This window comes from Balaenoptera physalus (assembly GCF_965194825.1).
Source record: "Balaenoptera physalus genome assembly, chromosome: 15".
Classification (NCBI taxonomy): domain Eukaryota; kingdom Metazoa; phylum Chordata; class Mammalia; order Artiodactyla; family Balaenopteridae; genus Balaenoptera; species Balaenoptera physalus.
The window spans coordinates 34,700,018-34,716,008 of record NC_138894.1 but is presented as its reverse complement, the minus strand read 5'-3'; the positions used below and the strand labels follow the sequence as shown (position 1 = coordinate 34,716,008).

Below are 15,991 nucleotides of genomic sequence, written 5' to 3'. Positions count from 1 at the left end.
AATCGAACCCACGTCCCCTGCATTGCAGGGCGGATTCTTTACCACTGAACCACCAGGGAAGTCCCTGTATTGCTTTTTTAAATTAAAAAAAAAAAAAAAAAGGAAAAGCAATCAGAGGTAAAACAACTAATTATATGATTGCCTTTCAAAGTACATATTCAAACCCTACATTGTTGGTGTACATAACTTCTTTATGTTGATTTCTGGTGTTTAGCTCTAGTAACAAGACAATAATAATAACGCTGTAGTTTTCCTTGTTTCTTTCAACTGATGATCTGTGTATTTCTTACAAATAATAATTAACACTCACAAGCTACCAGGAGGCAAGTAATGGTTAGTGCTGGTGTGGTTAACTCCTTTATAGATAGGGAGGTTGAGGCATGGATATTGTGGAATTTGCCATGTTGAGGCATGGGTATTGTGGAATTTACCTAAGGTTATAACACTGTGTTCTGACTCAGATTCATTCAGATTTACTCCTTCTCTTTCTGTCTCCTGAATTAATAACTCTTTGTAATTTTGACCTAGGTGTGAGGACACGAAAAGGGTTTTTTCCTGTACCTGAGGTTTAGTGCTTGTTTTATAGAAGCAATATAGTATAGTGGTTAGAGTATGCACTTTAGCATCTGATTTTTTTTTCTTCTTAAGTCTTTAATGAATTTGTTACAATATTGCTTCTGTTTTATGTTTTGCACATGCCGGAAAGGTAATAGGCCTTGGCCCCTGGGCCTGGGCTTCGTCTCTTGTGCTGTCTCCTGTCCCTGTTGCCCCCGCGCGCTGGCCCGTCCGTGCTGTGCCAGGGGATATTGGTCGTCTCCCGGCTCAGTTCACAGTAGCTGAAAGGGACAGTGTGTAATGTTCTGATTTCTGCCCATCGTTTTCAAAGGGAGGCTCTGGCCATTGCTCCTCGGGTAAAATGCAGAGGGAGTGCTTTTTAAGATGGGACTGTCAGTGTTAGGGCCACTCCTTAATTACCAAAACGGAATCCCCTTCAGTTCCTCCAGCTGTGTTGTTTTGGCACAGAAAATGTGAGTAATAGGAATTTGGAACTAAGTTGGAGTGAAAAAACGCACCGGTCCCGCCGAATTTTCCATCGAAACAGTTGATTTGTGTTGTCTCTAGGAATTCTAAAGGGCGTACCGTTGCTTCCTAACCGGTGTCATTTGGGAGATCTACCTCTGTACGTTCAAATGATTAATTTTGAGACTTTGCTCATGTGTGCAGTAAACCCTTTAATTCCCTAAGACCTTCCTTTCCTCCATCTCATACCCCATTAAGCCCGCTTCAGTTTATCTCCTGAATTTCTTTGGAATCTGTCAGCTCTCCCTCAACATTCTAATACTGAACTTGCCTGTCTGTTGCGATTAGGTCCTAACTAGTGTCCATATATCTTGTTTCCTTCCAATCCATTCTTCACACAAGAAACCTTCAAAGCAAGTTGGAACATTGCTCATAAACATCGCTCACAAACATTGTTTTGAGAATAGAAAACACAGTGTTGGCCTTTAAGACTCTGCGTGGTCTAGAATCCTCTCTGCTTCTCTAGCCCCATCTTGTGCCACTTGTGCCCTCACTGTCTATGCTTCAGATACACTGAATTAACCTTAGTTCTCACTCATCTGACAGAAGTCAGTTGAGAAATTATTTTTCACTGTGATTCCTAGCATTAAGGAATTTGATGATCAGGTTTTGTATGAGGACTAAAACTAAACTGGGAAGTGGAAGAATTGAGTTTAAACTGTGTCAGTCAACACGCATGTATTAATGATACCTAAGTATTGAACACGGGACTAGGTTTCATGAGGGATACAGAAGTTCTGGCCATCTCTGGTTTTGGATATCCCTTATTTGTTGAGACCTGTGCGTTGTTTGGTTGCCTTTTGTCTGTTTTCCAGATGGGAAAACAGGAACAAGGGAAGTATAGGTTATTACTAAGTGGGGTTGAACAAGTGGAGCAGCAAACTGCAAAGCAGAAAGAAGAGGGACGTACTATAGAGGGATATGATTTCCATTTTCAAGGCGCCTGCGTCCTGTGCAGGGAGACAGCCTAACATAACATGTGCCTAACAAAAAATATATTGACTTCTTACTAAAATCTCCAGTTCATATAACCAAGGGGTTTATACCTTCTCCTTTAAAAGTGATATTCCTGGGGGGAGGGAGGGGCAAGATGGCAGAAGAGTAAGACGTGGAGATCACCTTCCTTCCCACAGATACAGTAGAAATACATCTACACGTGGAACTGCTCCTACAGAACACCCACTGAACGCTGGCAGAAGACGTCAGACCTCCCAAAAGCTTTATTTTATTTTATTTTATCATCTTTATATCTATATATAAAGTACAGTCTTGAGCTAGTACAGGTAGCCTGAGAGTCTTAGAGGCCTTTAGTTAAAGGAATCTAGCCAGCGAACATAATTCTCATACTAAACTGCCACAAGGAAGAAGTTAACTTACCCTGTATGTCAGGGTCCAAAAAAATTTAAAGATGTGCCTAATGCAAAAATAAGTTATAAAGATTTAGGCCAGTCAAAAACTAACAGCAGTTTCAGGTAGAGGTGCATGCCTAATGTAAACCAGCATAGTTTCCATTTACTGCGTTCTTGTAATCACTGAAATAAAAACTTCTACAAGATTAAAAAAAAAAAATTCACCGATTAAAGTAAGTGTACAATTCACTAGTTCTTAGTATTTTCACAACCAATATTGCTATCTAATTCCAGAACATTTTTGTCACGCCCCCCACAAAGAAATCTTGTATATGTTAGCTGTTACTCCCTATTTTCCCCTCCCCAACATCCCCTGGCATCCACTAATCTACTTTCTGTCTATATGGATTTGCTCATCCTGGACATTTCATAGACATGGAATTATACAATATATGACCTTTTGCTATTGGCTTGAAATATTTCTCCCTTTAATAGTGTCAGTTTTTCGGACTTCCCTGGTGGTACAGTGGTTAAGAATCCGCCTGCCAATGCAGGGGACACGGGCTCGAGCCCTGGTCTGGGAAGATCCCACATGCCGCGGAGCAACTAAGCCCGCACGCCAAAACTACTGAGCCTGCGCTCTAGAGCCCAAGAGCCACAACTACTGAAGCCCATGCACTTAGAGCCCGTGCTCCTCAACAAGAGAAGCCACCGCAACGAGAAGGCCACGCACCACAACAAAGAGTAGCCCCTGCTCGCCACAGCTAGAGAAAACCCGCGCGCAGCAACGAAGACCCAACGCAGCCAAAAATAAAAATACAAATAAATAAATAAATAAATTTATTTATTTATTTAAAAAATAGTGTCAGGCTTTATCATTTTAATTCTGTTAGTTTTTCTTTATGTATTTGGGACTTGCTTATACTGCATTTGTCTTTTAAGTCATATAGGAGAAAAACTGAATTACAAACAAAAATACATTTATACTGTCTTTTGTATTTCCTTATGTAGTGGACATACTCCACTGGAAAAGAGAAATCACCATACCTTTTGATGAACTCATTTGCTGGCATGATGGAGTGAAATCTAGCAGAATGTCAAGCCGATTTCCCCCACAGGACATTTCCTTAGTGTCAGGGTGGTACAGGATGATGGGGGACTGAGCCAAGAAAGCAGAGTGAAATTTCCTGCACAGTCATGGCACGAACAAACCAAATCCCGCTAGATAAAGGGGCCTGTGACAATCATTAGGTCTCCTCTTCAAGACATTTGCCAGTTTTTGAACCTATAGAAAGCAGGAAGCTTAAATACCTAATGCCTGAGGGAGAGAACTTTCCAAAGTGAGGAATCAGAGACCTACCAGACTCACAGTAAAAACCCAGAAGTGCCATCCCCAAGAAGGGGGCTGAGTCAGAAAAAGTGAAATCATCTGCAATGTTTCAGTGTTTATGAGACAAATTTTCATTGAGAAAGTGTAACGGTAACAAATACATAGCTGGTCTCTCCTTACATTTGCCATACTCTGAAGCTGTGAGAACTGAGAGCCTAAAGAGCTGAATTCAAACATCTGAAAGACTGAAGTCAATAACTGACTGTATTTATTGAAGAATCAAAGACCTGTCAGGCTCACAGCAAAAATCCAGGGAGGCCACAAATCAGGAAAAATCATAGGTAGCATGAGACAAGTAAAGCTCCAACCCAGTTCTGACCTAGTAAAATTCCTGAAATGACTGAAATGATCAGCCACTCTGATTAACAGAGAAAGGGGTAAATCTTCTCTGGTTCAAAGTAATAGCATCTTCAGTCTCTATGAATTTTTTATTCACCATGTCCAGCACACAATCAAAAATTATGAAATTCCTGAAGCAGGAAAAAGTGACTAAAAATTAAGACAAAAAAAAAAAAAAAAAAACAAAACAAGAAAAATTGATTTAGAGGGAATTCAGATTCTGGAGTTAGCACAGAACTTTAAAATGACTATATTGAGAGTAAAAGATGGGGATTAATAGATTAAAATATGGAGAATCTCAACAGAAAATTGGAATCAATTTTAAAAAATCAAATACAGATAAATGAAAAATAAGAAAACTGATCCCCAGCAGACCTTAGGGAATACTAGAAGAAATTTTTTTAGGCTGAAGTAAAATGGCCCAACATAGAACAGAGCTGGCCTCTCCGTCCCATATTGAACTCGAGTTGGAAGAGGCGAGTCCGGTCTCAAAACGGAGGTAAAACCGCCGCCCGGTCGCCCCCAGCCCGACTCCGGCCGTCGCCGTCGCCGCCGCCGCCGTCGCCGCCGCCGCCGCCGCCGGGGGTGGGGTGGGGAGGAGGGCCATGATCCAAAGGAACCAGAACAGTTGAGAAAACTGTTTATTGGTGGTCTGAGCTTTGAAACTACAGACGATAGCTTAAGAGAACATTTTGAGGAATGGGGCACACTTACAGATTGTGTGGTGATAAGAGACCCCCAAACAAAACGTTCCAGGGGCTTTGGTTTTGTGACTTACTCTTGGGTTGAAGAGGTGGATGCAGCAATGTGTGCTCGACCACACAAGGTTGATGGGCGTGTAGTGGAACCAAAGAGAGCTGGTTCTAGAGAGGATCTGTAAAGCCTGGTGCCCATCTAACAGTGAAGAAAATTTTTGTTGGTGGTATTAAAGAAGATACAGAAGAATGTAATTTGAGAGACTACTTTGAAAAGCATGGCGAGATTGAAACCATAGAAGTTATGGAAGACAGGCAGAGTGGAAAAAAGAGAGGATTTGCTTTTGTAACTTTTGATGATCATGATACAGTTGATAAAATTGTTGTTCAGAAATACCACACTATTAATGGGCATAATTGTGAAGTGAAAAAGGCCCTTCCTAAAGAAGAAACGCAATCTGCTGGATCACAAAGAGGTCGTGGAGGTGGATCTGGCAACTTTATGGGTCGTGGAGGAAACTTTGGAGGTGGTGGAGGTAACTTTGGCCGTGGTGGAAACTTGGTGGAAGAGGAGGCTATGGTGGTGGAGGTGGTGGCAGCAGAGGTAGTTATGGAGGAGGTGATGGTGGATAGAACGGATTTGGAGGCGACGGTGGTAACTATGGCGGTGGTCCTGGTTACAGTAGTAGAGGAGGCTATGGTGGTGGTGGACCAGGATATGGAAACCAAGATGGGGGATATGGTGGCGGTGGTGGAGGATATGATGGTTACAATGAAGGAGGAAATTTTGGAGGTAACTATGGTGGTGGTGGGAGCTATAATGATTTTGGAAATTATAGTGGACAACAGCAATCAAATGATGGACCCATGAAGGGAGGCAGTTTTGGTGGAAGAAGCTCGGGAAGTCCCTATGGTGGTGGTTATGGATCTGGTGGTGGAAGTGGTGGATATGGTAGCAGAAGGTTCTCAAAACTCACAAGAAAAGGGCTACAGTTCTTGGCAGGAGAGAGAGCGAGGAGGTGTCAGGAAAGCTGCAGGTTACTTTGAGACAGTCGTCCCGAATGCATTAGAGGAACTGTAAAAATCTGCCACAGAAGGAACGATGATCCATAGTCAGAAAAGTTACTGCAGCTTAAACAGGAAACCCTTCTTGCTCAGGACTGTCCTAGCCACAGTTTGCAAAAAGTGCAGCTATTGATTAATGCAATGGAGTGTCAATTAGATGTACATTCCTGAGGTCTTTTATCTGTTGTAGCTTTGTCTTTTTCTTTTTCTTTTCATTACATCAGGTATATTGCCCTGTAAATTGTGGTAGTGGTACCAGGAATAAAAAATTAAGGAATTTTTAACTTTTCAATATTTGTGTAGTTCAGTTTTTCTACATTTTAGTACAGAAACTTTAACAAAATGCAGCTTTGAAGGTGTTTCCTTGTGAGTTAACAAGAAGATCATTGTTAATTAATATTTTGTATGAATTTTGCTGAAGTTAACTGTAAAGAAACACCTGCTGACTTGCAGTTTAAGGGGATCTATTCTCCCCATTTCCAAACCATGAAATGAATGGGCTCTGACATGTGGAGAGAATAGATATTTGTGTTTGCAATGTGTGTCTTAGATAATAGACTTGGGTATTTAAATTAGCATATTTGTGAATTTAATAGCATTAAGACTTACTTCAAATAAAAAATCTCAAAATTCAAAAAAAAAAAAAAAAAAGAACAGAGCTGGGAGCTCGATTGGAGTTGCCTGTGGGGGAGGAGCGCCGCCGCCGCCGCCGAGAGCTGGGAGCTCGATTGGCGCTGCCTGCGGGGGAGGAGCGCCGCCGCCGCCGCCGAGAGCTGGGAGCTCGATTGGCGCTGCCTGCGGGGGAGGAGCGCCGCCGCGAGCTGGGAGCTCGATTGGCGCTGCCTGCGGGGGAGGAGCGTCGCCGCCGCCGCCGCCGCTGCCGCCGCCGCCGCCGCCGCCGCGAGCTGGGAGCTCGATTGGCGCTGCCTGCGGGGGAGGAGCGCCGCCGCCGCCGCCGCGAGCTGGGAGCTTGATTGGCGCTGCCTGCGGGGAAGGAGCGCCGCCGCCGCCGCCGCCGCGAGCTGGGAGCTGGATTTGCGCTGCCTGCGGGGGAGGAGCGCCGCCGCCGCCGCCGCCAGCTGGGAGCTTGATTGGCGCTGCCTGCGGGGGAGGAGCGCCGCCGCCGCCGCGAGCTGGGAGCTCGATTGGCGCTGCCTGCGGGGGAGGAGCGCCGCCGCCGCCGCCGAGAGCTGGGAGCTCGATTGGCGCTGCCTGCGGGGTAGGAGCGCCGCCGCGAGCTGGGAGCTCGATTGGCGCTGCCTGCGGGGGAGGAGCGTCGCCGCCGCCGCCGCCAGCTGGGAGCTTGATTGGCGCTGCCTGCGGGGGCGGAGCGCCGCCGCCGCCGCGAGCTGGGAGCTCAGTTGGCGCTGCCTGCTGGGGAGGAGCGCCGCCGCCGCCGCCGCGAGCTGGGAGCTCGATTGGCGCTGCCTGCGGGGTGGAGCGCCGCCGCCGCGAGCTGGGAGCTCGATTGGCGCTGCCTGCGGGGGAGGAGCGCCGCCGCCGCCGCCGCCGCGAGCTGGGAGCTGGATTTGCGCTGCCTGCGGGGGAGGAGCGCCGCCGCCGCCAGCTGGGAGCTTGATTGGCGCTGCCTGCGGGGGAGGAGCGCCGCCGCCGCCGCGAGCTGGGAGCTCGATTGGCGCTGCCTGCGGGGGAGGAGCGCCGCCGCCGCCGCCGAGAGCTGGGAGCTCGATTGGCGCTGCCTGCGGGGTGGAGCGCCGCCGCCGCGAGCTGGGAGCTCGATTGGCGCTGCCTGCGGGGGAGGAGCGCCGCCGCCGCGAGCTGGGAGCTGGATTGGCGCTGCCTGCGGGGGAGGAGCGCCGCCGCCGCCGCGAGCTGGGAGCTGGATTGGCGCTGCCTGCGGTGGAAGAGTGCCGCCCCCGCGAGCTGGGAGCTGGATTGGCGCTGCCTGCGGGTGAGGAGCGCCGCCGCCGCCCCCGCGAGCTGGGAGCTCGATTGGCGCTGCCTGCGGGGTAGGAGCGCCGCCGCCGCCGCCGCCGCGAGCTGGGAGCTCAGTTGGCGCTGCCTGCTGGGGAGGAGCGCCGCCGCCGCCGCCGCCGCGAGCTGGGAGCTCGATTGGCGCTGCCTGCGGGGTGGAGCGCCGCCGCCGCGAGCTGGGAGCTCGATTGGCGCTGCCTGCGGGGTAGGAGCGCCGCCGCCGCCGCCGCCGCGAGCTGGGAGCTGGATTGGCGCTGCCTGCGGTGGAGGAGCGCCGCCCCCGCGAGCTGGGAGCTGGATTGGCGCTGCCTGCGGGTGAGGAGCGCCGCCGCCGCCGCCGCCAGCTGGGAGCTTGATTGGCGCTGCCTGCGGGGGAGGAGCGCCGCCGCCGCCGCGAGCTGGGAGCTCAGTTGGCGCTGCCTGCTGGGGAGGAGCGCCGCCGCCGCCGCCGCCGCGAGTTGGGAGCTCGATTGGCGCTGCCTGCGGGGTGGAGCGCCGCCGCCGCGAGCTGGGAGCTCGATTGGCGCTGCCTGCGGGGGAGGAGCGCCGCCGCCGCCGCCGCCGCCGCGAGCTGGGAGCTGGATTGGCGCTGCCTGCGGTGGAGGAGCGCCGCCCCCGCGAGCTGGGAGCTGGATTGGCGCTGCCTGCGGGTGAGGAGCGCCGCCGCCGCCGCCGCGAGCTGGGAGCTCGATTGGCGCTGCCTGCGGGGTAGGAGCGCCGCCGCCGCCGCCGCCGCGAGCTGGGAGCTCAGTTGGCGCTGCCTGCTGGGGAGGAGCGCCGCCGCCGCCGCGAGCTGGGAGCTCGATTGGCGCTGCCTGCGGGGGAGGAGCGCCGCCGCCGCCGCCGCGAGCTGGGAGCTCGATTGGCGCTGCCTGCGGGGGAGGAGCGCCGCCGCCGCGAGCTGGGAGCTGGATTGGCGCTGCCTGCGGGGGAGGAGCGCCGCCGCCGCCGCGAGCTGGGAGCTCAGTTGGCGCTGCCTGCTGGGGAGGAGCGCCGCCGCCGCCGCCGCCGCGAGCTGGGAGCTCGATTGGCGCTGCCTGCGGGGTGGAGCGCCGCCGCCGCGAGCTGGGAGCTCGATTGGCGCTGCCTGCGGGGGAGGAGCGCCGTCGCCGCCGCCGCGAGCTGGGAGCTCGATTGGCGCTGCCTGCGGGGGAGGAGCGCCGCCGCCGCCGCCGCCGCGAGCTGGGAGCTGGATTGGCGCTGCCTGCGGGGGAGGAGCGCCGCCCCCGCGAGCTGGGAGCTGGATTGGCGCTGCCTGCGGGTGAGGAGCGCCGCCGCCGCCGCCGCCGCCGCCGCCGTCGCCGTCGCCGTGAGTGAGGAAGCGCCTCGGTCAGGCCTGCTGAGGGCCCTCGCCGACGCCTGGGCTTACCCGCCGCCCCGCCAGCTCCGCTCGTTTCCCGTCCCCCGCGGCCCGGCGCGGGGCAGGCCTGCCGGGGCCATGGAGGACGAGGTGGTCCGCATTGCCCAGAAGATGGACAAGATGATGCAGAAGAACGCGGTAGGCGCGGCGGGCGGCGCGGGCCGGAGGGAGGCTGGGCGGCGGGCGGGGGTCAGTCGGCCTGAGGGGTTTCCCGGCCCGCGGTGAGCGCGGCGGGTGCCGCGTGACGGCGGCGAGGCCCGCGCTCTGGGGAGGGGTTCCTGGGGAGGGGGGAGCTTCGTGTCCCGCGGCCGCGTCCCGGGCAGGGGTCCTGGGGGGCGTCCTGTCTCGCAGCCGCGTCCCGGGCAGGGGTTCTGGGGGGCGTCCTGTCCCGCAGCTGCGTCCCGGTCAGGGGTTCTGGGGGGCGTCCTGTCCCGCGGCCGCGTCCCGGGGAGGGGGTCCTGGGGGGGTCCCGGGGAGGGCGTCCGGTCCCGCGGCCACCGGCGCTGGGGCCCGCCCTGGGCGCCCGAGGCCCCTCGTGATTAGCGCAGCCCGGTAAACTCCATCGAGGCGTCCTCCTCATTATTTTAAACGTGACGATGGTAAAGCCTCGCTGGTTTAGCTGAAGAGTGCAGAGAGCCCTCCCTGTTTGAAAGAATTCGTTGTCTTTCCCGGGCTCATTGGCCAGCAGCGAGAAAACAACATCAAACAGAGGTTTGTGATCAGTTTTAGACATGAAACTGTTCAAGCAAAACGTGAATTTCCTGGATCTTATTTTTGAGGAAGGCTGAACATTCCCTTGATTGTCTCAACTCTCCTGCATGTTTGCTTAGCAATTAAAAAAGGTGAACTATGCCAGTGTACTTGGCAAGTTGCTAAACTTTTTGGAAAAAGTGGATCTTGTTAGGCCGCGGAGTGCGGGGAGCTGTGTTTAAGGCACTGCCGCCGACGAGGCTGTGCTGCCGGCTGGATTTGGACACATGTCGTTGCTGGTCCTCTCAGTGGTTTACGGTTGCTACCGGTGGCGTTTTCTGTTACTGATAACGTGTGCACGTGAACGTGTTCTCTTGTGGTTTGTATGAGGTGCTCCAGTTTTTGCATTTCTGTCCACCTGTGTGGGTCACTCTCAGTCCCTTGCTTCCGAGTCGTCTATATTTTCAGCTAAACTTCTGAAATTCCAAGTCAAACGAATGTGAAGGAGAGAAGGGCTGCTCTGATTTGCACAGCACTTTGGAGTTACAAAGCGTTTGTGCAGAATTCTTTGGCGACTCACGACAGCTGTGTTGCATTCATTTTACAGAATAAGAAACTGAGTCAGACCAAGCAGTTCACCTCCTTAAATGAAGTGTGCGTTGTGGATTAAGCCAGGACCCGAGTTTCCTGCTGGGCAGCATGCAGAAGTAATGTTAAACACCGAATTCTTAAGACTTCAGACTTGGTGTGCGCCTCTTTTCCTTTAACAGGTGCATTGCCCGGCGTGTAATTTCATACCCTGTTAATCTGTCTTTGCAATTTTGGCTTTTTAAAGTACCTCCTGTTTGTTTTCTGTTCCAGACGTTGCCTGTGCCATTTATTTTTTCTGTTGATACAGGCCTTTCATTCCTCACTGCAAGTGATGAGTTCTGTATATTTGATTGGCTGAACGTTTCTGTTATTCTGTTTAAACTGGCAAGTTTTTTTTCTTTGCCTAGAGAACCCTAGACTCCCCTAGTAGAAGCTGGCTCCTAGGGAAAAAGGCCGTTTCTTGGGTAATTTTTTTCTCGAACTCAGGCTATAAAATGTGTACCTTTTAATCATCTAGTGCACTAGGTGTTTTTGTTTGTTTCCTTTCCTTGAAATAGACGTTTCCTAGAAATGAGGAATTCCTTAGTGAGCAAGTATGGAGAAGACCAGTTTGTATTTATCTGCAGTTCTCAAATTATAAACACATAATGCGTCAGCAGGAGAATGAGGATAAGCTCCACAGATAATCCTCAAGTCTCATTTTTCTTTTCAAATCTTATATTTCTAGTAGTACAGAACTTTACCAATATAAAAACTTGCCCCCCCCCCAAAAAAAAAGAACAGAACTGCAGGAAAGAGCAAAGAGCACTTAAAGTCTGTGTGTGTGTTTAATATATATATGTACATATACCTAGGTACATACACCTTTATATTTATATGTTGTTTTGTAAATAAATGACAATAATAATGTCTTGTGGAGATGTAGAACAGAAGTATACAACAAAAGCACAAACAGCAGGAGGGGGCAAATGGAGTTAAACTGTTAAACCTCCATGGGATGGTTCCATGGAGGAGGCAGAGAGGGGGATGGGATCCTCGAAGAGCTGCTGAAGACCTTGCATTTTTTGCAGATCTCTTTAGAATGCTACTTGTATATTATGCTCTCACTGAGTGCACCTGGCTGAGCTATGGCACATTAGCACGGTAAACATTTGTCAGATTTGCCCTAGTCAGAAAATTTTCTATACCTGCCATCCTGCTTGGCACTTAAAATAGTTTTTTTTTTTTAAGGTCTCTATGATATAGGGATGATGGGTGAAGAAGGTAGGCTGCAGGGTAATAATGTAGTATGTATGATCCCATTTTGATACAGTAAACAGAAAGTATTAAATGCATGCCTGTTTGTATGGGCAGTGAGTTTGCATGGTTATCTCAAGAGGGAGGGAATGGGACGGGTAGAGAAAGAGATTGACCACAGGCTATTGTTTTACTTGTTACAAGAGGCATGTGTTGCCTTCATTTCTGATTAAGCTTTTTGTTTACAGATTATTGTAGGTTTACATGCAGTTGTAAGAAATAATAGTGAGATAGGTCCTGTGTGTCCTTTACCCAGTTTTCCCCAATGGTAACATCTTACAGAACCATAGTATACTGTCACAACCTGGGTATTGCCATTGACACAGTCAAGATACAGAACATTTCCATCCCACAGGATCTCTCCTGATGCCATTTTATAGCCACTGCTGCTCCCCCACTCCCCACCAAATCATAATGATCTGATAGTGCAGTGGATAAAGTTGCACTAAAGTTTTTGTGCAGATGATCAAGGGAAAATAGCCCCTGGGGAAGATGGCCCATCTCCCAGTCCCCCGGCCCTATCTGTCCCTGGCAACCTGTCATTTCAAGAATGTTATGTGGGACTTCCCTGGTGGCGCAGCGGTTAAGAATCTGCCTGCCATTGCAGGGGACATGGGTTTGATCCCTTGTCCGGGAAGATCCCACATGCCGTGGAGCAACTAAGCCCATGCGCCACAATGACTGAGCCTGCGCTCTAGAGCCCGGGAGCCACAACTACTGAGCCCACGTGCCACAACTACTGAAGCCCGCGTGCCTAGAGCCCGTGCTCTGCAACAAGAGAAGCCACCGCAGCGAGAAGCCCGCGCACTGCAACAAAGAGTAGCCCCCGCTCGCCGCAACTAGAGAAAGCCCACACGCAGCAACGAAGACCCAACGCAGCCAAAAATAAAATAAATTAACTAATTAACTAAAAAAAAGAATGCTATGTGAATAAAATCATATAGTGTGTAACCTTTTTTTTTTTTTCTTAATTAAAAAAAAGTTTGTTTTTGGCTGCGCTGCCGGTTATGCGATCTTAGTTCCCCGACCAAGGATTGAACCCAGCCCAGGTAGTGAAAGTGCTGAGTGCTAAACACTGGCCCGCCGGGGAATTCCCAGTATGTAACCTTTTGGATTGGCCTTTTTCAATCAATGTAATTCCCTGGAGAGTCATCCAAATTGCATGAATCAATAGTGCTCCTTTTTTTTAAAAAAAATATATATATATATTTATTTATTTATTTATTTGGCTGTGCGGGTATTTAGTTGCAGCATGCGGGATCTAGTTCCCTGACCAGGGATGGAACCTGGGCCCCCTGCATTGAGAGTGCAAAGTCTTAACCGCTGGAACACCAGAGAGGTCCCAGTGCCGCTTTCTTTTTAATTGCTGAGTGGTATTCCATGGTTTGGCTATACTTCAGTTTGTTTAATCACTTGCCCATTGAAGAACATCTGAGTTTTTTCCCATTTCTTGACTATTACTGAGAGAGATGCTGTGGACATTTGTGTACCTTTTTTTGTGCGAACATGCGTTCTCTGGGGTAAATGCCGTATGGTATGTGTTGCTTTTTTTTTTTTTTTTTTTTTGGCTACGCTGTGCCACATGTGGGATCTTGGTTCCCCAATCAGGGATCGAGCCCGTGCCCCCTGCATTGGGAGCTTGGAGTCTTAACCACTGGACTGCCAGGGAAATTCCTGTATTGCTCCCCCTGCCCCACTTGATTGATTGATTGATTGATTGGTTGATTGGCTGTATTGGGTCTTAGTTGCGGCACGCGGGACCTTCGTTAAGGCATGTGGGATCTTTTTTGTCATTGCGGCGCACGGGCTCTTCGTTGCAGCATGAGAGCTTCTCTCTAGTTGTGGCGTGCGGGTTTTCTCTCTCTAGTTGTGGCGTGCAGGCTCCAGAGCGCGTGGGCTCTGTAGTTTGCTGCACGTGGGCTACCTCATTGAGGTGTGCGAGCTCAGTAGTTTGGCGCGAGGGCTTAGTTGCCCCGCGGCGTGTGGGATCTTAGTTCCCCAACCGGGAATCGAACCCGCGTCCCCTGCATTGCAGGGCGGATTCTTTACCACTGAACCACCAGGGAAGTCCCTGTATTGCTTTTTTAAATTAAAAAAAAAAAAAAAAGGAGAAGCAATTAGAGGTACAACAACTAATTATAAGATTGCCTCTCAAAGTACATATTCAAACCCTACATTCTTGGTGTACATAACTTCTTTATGTTGATTTCTGGTGTTTAGCTCTAGTAACAAGGCAATAATAATAACGCTGTAGTTTTCCTTGTTTCTTTCAACTGATGATCTGTGTATTTATTACAAAATAATTTTTTTTTTTTTTTTTACAAGTAATATTAACACTCACAAGCTACCAGGAGGCAAGTAATGGTTAGCGCTGGTGTGGTTAACTCCTTTATAGATAGGGAGGTTGAGGCATGGGTATTGTGGAATTTGCCATGTTTAGGCATGGGTATTGTGGAATGTGCCTAAGGTTATACTATAGCACTGTGTTCTGACTCAGATTCATTCAGATTTATTCCTTCTCTTTCTGTCTCCTGAATTAACTCTTTGTAATTTTGACCTAGGTGTGAGGACACGAAAAGGGTTTTTTCTGTATCTGACGTTTAGTGCTTGTTTTATAGAAGCAATATAGTATAGTTTTTAGAGTATGCACTTTAGCATGTGATTTTGTTTTTTTTCTTAAGTCTTTAATGAATTTGTTACAATATTGCTTCTGTTTTATGTTTTGCACATGCCGGAAAGGTAATAGGCCTTGGCCCCTGGGCCTGGACTTCGTCTCTTGTGCTGTCTCCTGTCCCTGTTGCCGCCGCGCGCTGGCCCGTCCGCGCTGTGTCAGGGCGTATTGGTCGTCTCGCGGCTCAGTTCACAGTAGCTGAAAGGGACAGTGTGTTATGTTCTGATTTCTCCCCATCGTTTTCAAAGGGAGGCTCTGGCCATTGCTCCTCGGGTAAAATGCAGAGGGAGTGCTTTTTAAGATGGGACTGTCAGTGTTGGGGACACTCCTCAATTACCAAAACGGAATCCCCTTCAGTTCCTCCAGCTGTGTTGTTTTGGCACAGAAAATGTGAGTAATAGGAATTTGGAACTAAGTTGGAGTGAAAAAACGCACTGGTCCCGCCGAATTTTCCATCGAAACAGTTGATTTGTGTTGTCTCTAGGAATTCTAAAGGGCGTACCGTTGCTTCCTAACCGGTGTCATGTGGGAGATCTACCTCTGTACGTTCAAATGATTAATGTTGAGACTCTGCTCATGTGTGCAGTAAACCCTTTAATTCCCTAAGACCTTCCTTTCCTCCATCTCATACCCCATTAAGCCCGCTTCAGTTTATCTCCTGAATTTCTCTGGAATCTGTCAGCTCTTCCTCAACATCCTAATACTGAACTTGCCTGTCTGTTGCGATTAGGTCCTAACTAGTGTCCATATATCTTGTTTCCCTCCAATCCATTCTTCACACAAGAAACCTTCAAAGCAAGTTGGAACATTGCTCATAAACATCGCTCACAAACATTGTTTTGAGAATAGAAAACACACACTGGTGGCCTTTAAGACTCTGCGTGCTCTAGAATCCTCTCTGCTTCTCTAGCCCCATCTTGTGCCACGTTTGCCCTCACTTTCTATGCTTCAGATACACTGAATTAACCTTAGTTCTCACTCATCTGACAGAAGTCAGTTGAGAAATTATTTTTCACTGTGATTCCTAGCATTAAGGAATTTGATGATCAGGTTTTGTATGAGGACTAAAACTAAACTGGGAAGTGGAAGAATTGCGTTTCAACTGTTTCAGTCAACACGCATGTATTAATGATACCTAAGTATTGAACACCGGGCTAGGTTTCATGAGGGATACAGAAGTTCTGGCCATCTCTGGTTTTGGGTATCCCTTATTTGTTGAGACCTTTGCGTTGTTTGGTTGCCTTTTGTCTGTTTTCCAGATGGGAAAACAGGAACAAGGGAAGTATAGGTTATTACTAGGTGGGGTTGAACAAGTGGAGCAGCAAACTGCAAAGCAGAAAGAAGAGGGACGTACTATAGAGGGATGTGATTTCCATTTTCAAGGCGCCTGCGTCCTGTGCAGGGAGACAGCCTAACATAAAATGTGCCTAACAAAAGATCTATTGACTTCTTACTAAAAATCTCCAGTTCATATAACCCAGGGGTTTATACCTTCTCCTTTAAAAGTTCTATTCCTGGGACTTCCCTGGT

At 49.5% G+C, this 15,991-nt stretch overlaps 1 long non-coding RNA gene and 1 pseudogene across 5 annotated transcripts in view; both read left to right on the top strand.

The window, feature by feature from the left end:
* LOC309643390 overlaps positions 1 to 15,991 on the top strand; it is a 2,123,356-nt gene that overhangs the window by 89,033 nt on the left and 2,018,332 nt on the right. The window lies entirely within an intron of this gene.
* LOC309643476 (heterogeneous nuclear ribonucleoprotein A3 pseudogene) lies at positions 412 to 6,681 on the top strand (annotated as a pseudogene). Its single transcript has 2 exons — positions 412 to 415; positions 4,626 to 6,681. The product of its transcript is annotated as a heterogeneous nuclear ribonucleoprotein A3 pseudogene (transcript).